At 33.7% G+C, this 9,821-nt stretch overlaps 1 pseudogene; it reads left to right on the top strand.

Moving 5' to 3' along the window:
* The first annotated feature begins 7,247 nt into the window (after positions 1 to 7,247).
* Positions 7,248 to 7,804, top strand: LOC145100157 (kiwellin-1 pseudogene; annotated as a pseudogene).
* The last annotated feature ends 2,017 nt before the right edge of the window (positions 7,805 to 9,821 follow it).

A 9,821-nucleotide genomic window follows, 5' to 3' on the forward strand; every position in this document is an offset into this window, starting at 1 on the left:
ACCTACCTAAATAGTATATAAGATTATCTCTTTGCGTAGCCTGCAGAAAATAAGACAATGAATCAAAACCTTATAGTTATCCCCACATATCAACTTAGTTGTTCAATAACATTTATTAGAAGAAATGACCCGAAGTAAATCAAACTGAACTCTCCCTTCCAATGTAACTTCTTTACATTCCCTTGTACCATGCTGTCTGCAATGCAAAACCAATATTGGAAAAATTCAGCATCATGATGACCTTTCTTTATCTTAATATAAAAAAAGTTAGTTATGTTTAATTCTGAATTTTTCTGTCAAAACCTATAAAAAATCAAACCCATATCATAAGAACTAAAAGTTAAGATGGTTAATATATTAATATACTTATACTGTTACAAACACTATATTATATTTTTATCAATATAATGAAATTAAAATAAGTAAAACATAACCCAAGTGATGGAAAGATAAGTAGAATATATGAAAGGTGAGTGGGAGCCAAAAGCCCCGAATAGAAAACTGGAAGGGAGTGTGGAATCCACAAGTAGTGGAAAAATAATATAAATATATGAAAGGAGGGTGGAAATCATCATGCATGTATGCAGATTTAATTGTAAAGGTAAACATTTTAGATGTTTAAGCAAAAACAACAAAGCTGAAATAAGTCAAATGATATATCTTAACAAAACATTTATAAATCAAGTGGTTAAATAACTAATTTACTATATTACACAATACCAAAAGAGACCACTCTCGAAGGTGGAAAGTTTTGTAGGATAGCACTCACATCAAGGAATGATTGATTTAGGTAATATATACATGCCCATTTTTAATTTAGAAGTGTGCACACCACACTTCTTCTAAGTTTAATATTAGTATATAAAAAGTTTATGGAATTCACACCACACTTGAACTCCCTACCCCTTAAACGAGCAATAACTAATTTTTTTTTCAGTGAAATTTGCCTTTGTGTTTCTATTACATTGCTATAGACTTTTCAAATAGCAAGGATTTACAATAAACAAATTAACTATTTCTATTTGTATTACAGCACAACAGTCAGCAGTGTACTATCAGTAATAAAGTTTTCTCCTATTAAGAAAGATGAGAGTGAGAGTGATAACCTATGTTGCAACAAGATTGACATCGCCGTTCTCAAACATTAATGTGCGTTTGGGTTTTAGTAAGTTGGGGTGAGCGAAACCATTCAATTCAAGCTCATCACTGACAGACAAATTCAGAATTAAAGCATAACCAAATATAATTAAGCATATGAATGGAGAAATGAACTAACCAAATATAAATGTATCTAGGCTTCTATTTGGCATGTACTCGAAAAGAAGAATATGTTCTTCTCCCCTGATGCAATATCCCAATAGTCTAACAAGATTTCAATGCCGAAGTTTAGCAATAAGCATAACCTCATTTTTGAACTCTTGCAAACCTTGTCCAAAGAGGCTTGACAACCTCTTCACTGCAATTTCTTCGCCTCTAGGAAGCTTACCCTATAATAAAGCACTTATAATTGGCTGTTTGGGACCTCTTGTGAAGAAAATTAACTAAAAAAATAGTTTCTTTGTTACCTTGTAAACGGGCCCAAACCCACCTTGTCCAAGCATATTTTTCTCTAAAAAGTCCTCAATAGCAGCTATTATGCTTTCCAGCTCAAAATATGTGAAAAAGTTGATTACTTTAGTAAAGCTTACAGTTAACAGGGTATCAGGCAGGGAGTTTAAGCTTATGGGTTAGTGTGTAACTCAAACATAAGTCAAAATAAAGTCTTAAGACGAAGGACAAAAAGGTAAATGTTGTGAAGGGTATATTGGTCAGAATGCTTTGAAGAATGCAAGGTGTTGTTTGGCCTGAAAAAGATAAACACAAGGTTAAGCATGACAATCTGATTACTAGACTAGACAATTCAAAGTGGTAATTGCACTACAAAGATACCAGCTACAGTCTATTTACTGTCCATTTGAGAATTCATCTAGTTTTCTTCTTTTTGTAATTTTATCCATTTGAGTACTACTTCTTCTTCAATAACAGATCCCAATATTTGTTTTTTATTTTTGCTATGTTCTTTTTTTATTTGAGTTTTGATTTTGTTGGTTTGACTTTTGAGGATTTCATTTGGTTTCAGGTTTCTTGTGGAGGAAGATGAAGGAGATTAAGAAGACGAAAGAGACAAGGGCATAATGGTCATTTTCATAAATAAGCAGTTGTGTCATAATTTATGTAAAACATCTGAAATGCGTTGTTTCTGTGATTGTCATTAAGGATCCAAGAATCTATTTAGACATGAACTTTGTAGCTGAATCCATTGAAGAATCAATCAACATTCTCATTTTCACTCACGAGGGTAAAAGTTGAAATGAAATAGATTTTACCATAGATTGAGCTCTACTGGAAATAGATGCAGGAAGTGCAAAATAAAATCCATAAATTGAGCTCTACTTGAAATATATGCAGAAACCAAAAGAATTTTTTTCATTTAGTTTCCTCTTTATTACATATTTATTTACCGATTATAAGAATCACATGAACACAGTAGAGAACGGACCTGGACATGATGATAAAAAAAACTTAATCAAAACTTTGAGTAAATTAACCTAATCACTGCAAATAACCTAAAAAATATAAACCCTAGAAGTTTCGCTAGATTAATTTTGGGAAGTTGCATAGAAATTGAAACATACATAAGCCCAAGAAATCTCTTAACATGTAAAGTACCTGATTGATGCATAAGTATTTTAGTAGTTTGCCCCACTTTCACCACTGACCAATATCGAATTGATTTTTCCTTCATTAACCATTGCCCTGATACATTCATTATAAAATGAAGAGGTGGGGAGAGGAGATAACCTAAAAGTAGAATCTGCAATTGCAAAACATGAGGATCTAGCTCCCCAAATGATGTTCCTTTGTAGCGTTGCATCATTGTGCAGTCATTGAAATAAGAGAAAATAAAGATACCTGAGAGAAAAAAAATGGAAGTCGTGATTATCAGAATTAACCAAGCATCCAGAAGAAACAACACACAATGAAAAGGAAGAAGAAAGGTTCTTGTTCGTTTATTGCTTCCAGATAGGATGGGGACTTTAATTTTTTTAGGAGAACCGACGATATAGGGTTGAATAGGGCCATAGGAGCCACTGTTACAACCAATCAATTTCATTCATGAAGTATTATGTGAATAATACAAGAGGCAAATGTTGATTGCAATTTCAAATGAAGTAATAAAAGATGCTAGACCAAACGCCTGATAAAAGTCGTCGGAGCCAGAACCAACAGAACTCCTCTACCTGATTTGATTCGAGAGGCATGTATTCAACAAGGATTTTTGGGGAAGTCGTAGATCCTCAATTTGGTTGTACGGGAAGAATAAAGTATCACGGCGACATCAGATTGAGAAACAGAGGGAGACAGAGCGACATGGTGGTGGCGATGGCACCAATAGACGTAAAGGCGAGAAAGGCTATAGGGAATAAGATGGGTTTTAGGTTAGAGAGAGAGGAACGAAGACGAAGACCCTAGGCTTCTTTCTTGATGATTGGAAGTGGAGGGGGGGGTTCACTTTTCACATAGGCGGGGTTTTAATTTATGGGGATTTCATTTCCTGCTAAAAACGCGCGTTTCATTAAAAAAAATATAAAGCGACACACTTACATGACACACATTTTATAATAGGCGTCCTCCGTATTTCTTTTTTTTTTCTTTTCTAACACTAATTGCAGGGCACGCACAAATGCGTGTCTTATATCCTTCAAATTTTATAAGAGATGACATTATTTTTTTGACGCACGCTTTTGCGTATAGTAAATCACTGTATGTCATTGTTTGCGCGTCATTGAAGGCTGTTTTTCTAGTAGTGACTCTCTTCATTTCATCTAAATAACATGGCATATCTTCTTGTGACAATGGAATTCCGATTCAATCCCGACACAAGACTGCACTAGATTTATGGAGAAAAAAACGAAAGCTAGTCGACCATGCTTAAGAAGTCTCTCAGTCATGATTTTCCGGTAAGCGTGTGATTCTCATCGTGGAATATCACGATTAATTCATGCTTGTTTTACAAAAATAGTATTCCATGATTTCTTTCATGTTCTCACAGGAGATTCTCGGGAGAGCATCACTAATGATCGATGCTTTTCTAATTAATGCAATATGTGTTTAAACTTCCTTATTGAGCAAAGAATGAGTGATACTCCTATCTCTTGGAAAGAGGTGCTAAAGGGGCCTTTCTCTTTATTCTAAAGCTTGAGAAACTTATATTCTAAGGGTTTAAAATCTCAAAATTGACATTAACGATTTTACAGTTGATGTAGAAGGATGAAAACAGTTAATATGATTGTCCTATAGTAATTGATAATGTTGCTTTAGTTAGTGAGGGTTTGGTCGGCTAGTAGAAAGGCTTTGCAATGGGAAGGTTTTACATCCTTTAAAAATGGTTAAATTATGCATAATGATTATAATCTTGAAAGAATAATTTCATGGAATCATTTTTCAAGTATTTTGCTGTTACGGAGCCGCAATGGCCGTCAAAAAGGACATAGAAGTAAAATGGAACTTTGAGTGGTCATTTTGACATATGATGCGTTCATCTTAGTTCGCTTTTCATGAGGGTTCCCATGTCTTTGTGAGACTTGTTGATCTCTTGTTTTGGTTGAATCATTCTCCGTGGGGGGAGTATGGTTTTGAGACGGTGTATACAGCCTACAATGTATAAAAGAGTGAATATGTATGCATTCGTCTACGAGATACATGCAAATCACGCAAGACTGACTCTATATATCATGTCTAGTAGGTTAAACAAGATAGTAGGTATGCAACTGAAACAACCAAACTAACATGTGTAAACTCACTTCAAAGATATCAATTGTGTTTGTAAAAATAACTAACCAAGGGAGATCCCATTATTTCTAATGGTTTCACAGTGTTGGGCTCAATTAAACAAAATTATCTAACATTCAACTGGAATGTATCAAATGCTCTCCACAACAAGCCTTCCATCATGAAACCATAAAGATTAAAATACATCTTTTAACAATTATACATATGATCCCTATAACCTAACTTAATTGTTCTATCGTCTTATTATATAAACTTTCAATCCAATTTAAAATAGAAAACTTGTTTGCCTATTTTTAATGAATTACCCTTAAGTTCATTTTGTTTTATAGAAAATAACACGGAAGTGTTCTTCACCCTCAAACAGCAGCCTACAACTTAAATCCAGTAAAAACTACTACTAAAATACTCATACAAAGAGAGAAGAGCCACGACCATATTCAGTCAAATATAGTTTATTCTTATGAATTAATCAAAAATAAAAACGGAACTTGATGTATTGTAGGGTATTAAAAAAATTCACACATGGATAGTTGGCAATTGATAATGAAATTTAAACATAATCAGTTTAACGAAATTTGAATAAATCGAGAATCACACCGGAACATAAACTCCTGAAAAGTATTCCTAAATTTCAGACAAGATAGTTGGGATATTAATTTTGAAATTTGAAAAAAAAAACATGGCTTTCAAGTCAGAATTTTATGATTCAATTTAGGGTTCTGTATCATATTAAACAAAATTTAAATAAGTTAGAATTTATTGTAGGAGTGTAGATCAACGAAAGTATGTATATATAATAAGTTAACGCTTTCGAGTGTACCATGCGTATATAGTTAACGGTCTCATGTGTGTATTAAATAACCATGCCAAATAAACATGTATTCAAATTTTAGTAGATTATATTAATTGGTTTTGTCAAAATTTCTATTTTTGTAATCTGTTCATATCTATTATGTTTTTTATCCTTTGCACCTGGACTATCTTTTTGATATTCTATTATACCACTATACGTTCCTACCCGACATTAAAATAGTATATTGTCCTTAACAGATTATTTTGTATTTTTCTAATTCTTATTATCTTTTATTTTATTATGAGATTCACTACCAACCCTACTCCCACTATGGCATCCACAACAATTCGTTGGCGACAATTTTGTTCTTCACCCTGACACAATTCTTCCATATATCCAATGTCGTTATAAAACAAATTAATATAATTTATTTGTGTGTCACTCATCACCAACTTATCTTTATGTTTCGAATATAATTATTTTATTTAGCAATTGTCATTTTAAAAGATTAACATAATTTGAATTAATAATGTGGTTGGTTATATTTTTGTTATAAAATATTTTATTAAGCTTATATAACCAAATATTGTAAATAGATATATTGAAAGCTAATAACTCATAGGATATTTTTGACAATCCATATAAATCTAAAAAACGGAACTTACTATGGGATACATTTTTAGTTCAAAAAATGGTGTACCGTAAGGTGAAATAGTATTAGGATAACTATTTACACTATTTTTATGTAATAAGTTAGTGTCGGCCCGTGATATTTAAAGACACTCAAATCTATAAATTTGCTAGAACAAACGTAGATGATAGAGATAGAAATATAATTACAAGATAACTAACAAGTTGGAATCAAATTTTCAAATATTGAAAACTGAATAGTAAACCGCACCATATCAACGGCACATGTCAACCCGCATCAAAGCCTATGTGCGTGGAACATTAACTGCGGAATACTAGCCAAAGGACTCTTGATGTCAGTATTTCTATATTTGTACAAAATGTATATGTACAGCTTGATATATAGTACATTTACTTTGATGCAAGAACCAAAGGCCAGGTTAAAACGTAATATGATAAGGTCATGGTTAATTATGTGGAATGATGAGCAATGTTACGTACTAATTAAGCAATATGGAGTATCATATATATTAACATGATTTTACCTGCATGTTTAATATAAAAGACAAATATGCGGCTAGATTGGTAAAATTTTGAAACTATTATTTTTACAGAATCAATGGAAAATATTTTCCCCAAATAAAATAATAGTCGCTGTAATTTTAGATATACTTTATAAATCAACAATGAGACAAAATTACACACAACATGCAGCTAGCATAATGGACAATATTGTAGTATGTCCGTGCACTAATGGACAATATTGTAGTATGTCCGTGCACTAAAAATAACTTGGTTTTCTTAAATGGGAAAGTGAATATCCAAAGGATGTTTTATTGGCGTAGAACAACATTCAGTTGAAAAAAAAATACAACAGGGTTGACTATTATCTTGGCTCTTTGTTAAGCAAAAGGCTATATTAGCACAACCCATTTGCCTTGCTACTCATCCAACAGCATTGTAAACAGTAACTAGCAACATCTAAAAGGCAATGAAGAATTTGGGTTTTTTTCTGTTCTTGGTTCTCCTGGCAACAACTTCATTATATTGGAGATCAATGCTCAGACATGCAAACCAAGTGGTGGTATCCGGGGAAGAAAACCGCCTCCAGGAGAATGCAACCGTGAGAACAACTCGGATTGTTGTGTCCAAGGTAAGTTTTACACCACGTATACATGCTCGCCTCCAGTGACAGGCGATACTAAAGCAACACTGACAATAAACAGTTTCCAAAAGGGAGGTGATGGTGGTGGTCCGTCGGAGTGTGACAACCAATACCACTCTGATGACACACCAGTTGTGGCGCTGTCAACTGGATGGTACAAGGGAGGGGATAGGTGCCACAAGTATATTACCATCAATGGAAATGGGAGGAGTGTAAAGGAAATGGTTGTGGATGAGTGTGACTCTACTATGGGGTGCGATGATGATCATGACTATCAACCCCCTTGCCCTAATAATATTGTTGATGCTTCCAAAGCAGTGTGGAAGGCCTTAGAGGTATCCGAGGATAACTGGGGAGATTTGGATATTACCTGGACAGAGTGATGTTAATCTAGCTCTCCTTTTAAAACATCAAATACTATTTCTGTTTCTGTGTTTTGTGGATATTTTAATCTGTAAAATTATTGATGTAACTATATATACTAATGACTAGAGGTTCACACCAAACTTATCAACACCACTATCCATTCAAACCCATATACAGATATATTACGTTATACACATATTAACATACCTTTAGATGTATATGGATTCAAACAACAACTGATATGACACACAAAGACACACAAAACCCATTCAGTGGTATAATCTTTCATGATAGAATCAATTCCACTACTAAATTTTAGACTACTTTTTCCTACTCATATGAAGCAGCCCTACAAATAGACTTCACCACAAACACAATAAAAAAAAATTATGTATTTTCACATTCTAATTCCCTTTATGCAATCAGACAATACCCTGCACCGTAATCACAGGCAAACCGAACCTTTAACAGACTCTACCTGATTATTATCAAAACAAAACCACAATAGCAGTAAAATTATCACCCATATGAATTCGCAACACCGACAGCTTCTTGATTTGATACCACATCCCAAATCCCAGCACATCTGATAATCATAAACTCATCATCGTCGCTCAACACCATTTTCCGGAAAGAGGTGCTAAACGCCATTTCTCTTTAATCAAAAGCTTGTGAAAGTTGTATTCTAAGGCTTTTAAATCTCGAAAACCGGCATTAACGATTTAAAATTTATGTACGAAAACAGTTAATGCGGTTGTCCCATAGTAATTGATGACGCTACTTTAGTTAGTGAGGGTTTGGTCAGCTAATAGAAAGGCTTTGTAATGGGAATGTTTTACATCCTTTAAAAATGATAACCTTTTGTACGATGATTGTGGGAGCTCATAATCTTGAAAGAATAATTTCATGGCGTGATTTTTCAAGTATGATGTTGTTACGGAACCGTAATGGCCATCAAAAATGGCATGGAAGAAAAATGGAACTGGGAGTGGTCATTTTGACATACGATGCGTTCATCTTAGTTTGCTTTGCGTGAGAATTCCGATGTCTATGTGAAACATCTCTGTCTCATGTTTCGGTTGAATTTTGTCGTGCGGCGGGGTGGGGGTTGGGGGTGGTAAGGTTTTCAGACTATCTAGACAAATTACAATGTACTAAAAGCTGAATATGTATGCATTACTTTATATATCACGAGATAAACTCAAATTAAGCAAGATTTACTTTATATATCACGTCTAGTAAGATAAACAAGATAGTAGGTCTGCAACTGAAACAACCAAACTAGCATGAGAAAACTCATTTCAAAGATATTAATCTGTAAAGGTATTGATGTAACTATATATACTAATGACTAGAGGTTCACACCAAACTTATCAGCACCAATCCATTAAAACCCATATATACATATGCTATGTTATACAGATATTAACATACCAATAGATGTATATGTATTCAAACAACAATGGATAGGACACACAGAGAGACAAAAAAAACATTTAAGTAATCGCAACACCGACAACTAAATAACATGGTATATCTTCTTCTGACAATGGAATTGCGATTCCATTCCGACACAAGACAGCACTAGATTGACGGAGACAAAACGAAATCCAGCCGACCATGCTTAAGACGACTCTCAGTCATGGTTTTCCGATAAGCGTATGATTCTCCTCGTAGAATATCACGATTAATTCATGCTTGTTTTACAAAAACAGTATTTCATGTTTTCTTTGTTGTTCTCACAAGAGATTCTCAAGAGAACATCACTAATGATCTATGCTTTTCTAATTAAAGGAATATGTGTTTCCATTTTCTTATTGAGCAAAGAGTGAACGATACTCCTATCTCTTGGAAAGAGGTGCTAAAAGGCCCTTTCTATTTACTCTAAAGCTTTTGAAAGTTGTCTTCTAAGGGTTTAAAATCTCGAAATCCAGCATTAACGATTTACAATGGATGTACGAAAATTAATACAATTAATGTGGTTGTCCCATAGTAATTGATGATGCTACTTTAGTTAGTGAGGGTTTGGTAAGC

Source organism: Lactuca serriola, chromosome 4, assembly GCF_051521515.1.
Source record: "Lactuca serriola cultivar US96UC23 chromosome 4, Lser_US96UC23_V15, whole genome shotgun sequence".
Lineage (NCBI taxonomy): Eukaryota > Viridiplantae > Streptophyta > Magnoliopsida > Asterales > Asteraceae > Lactuca > Lactuca serriola.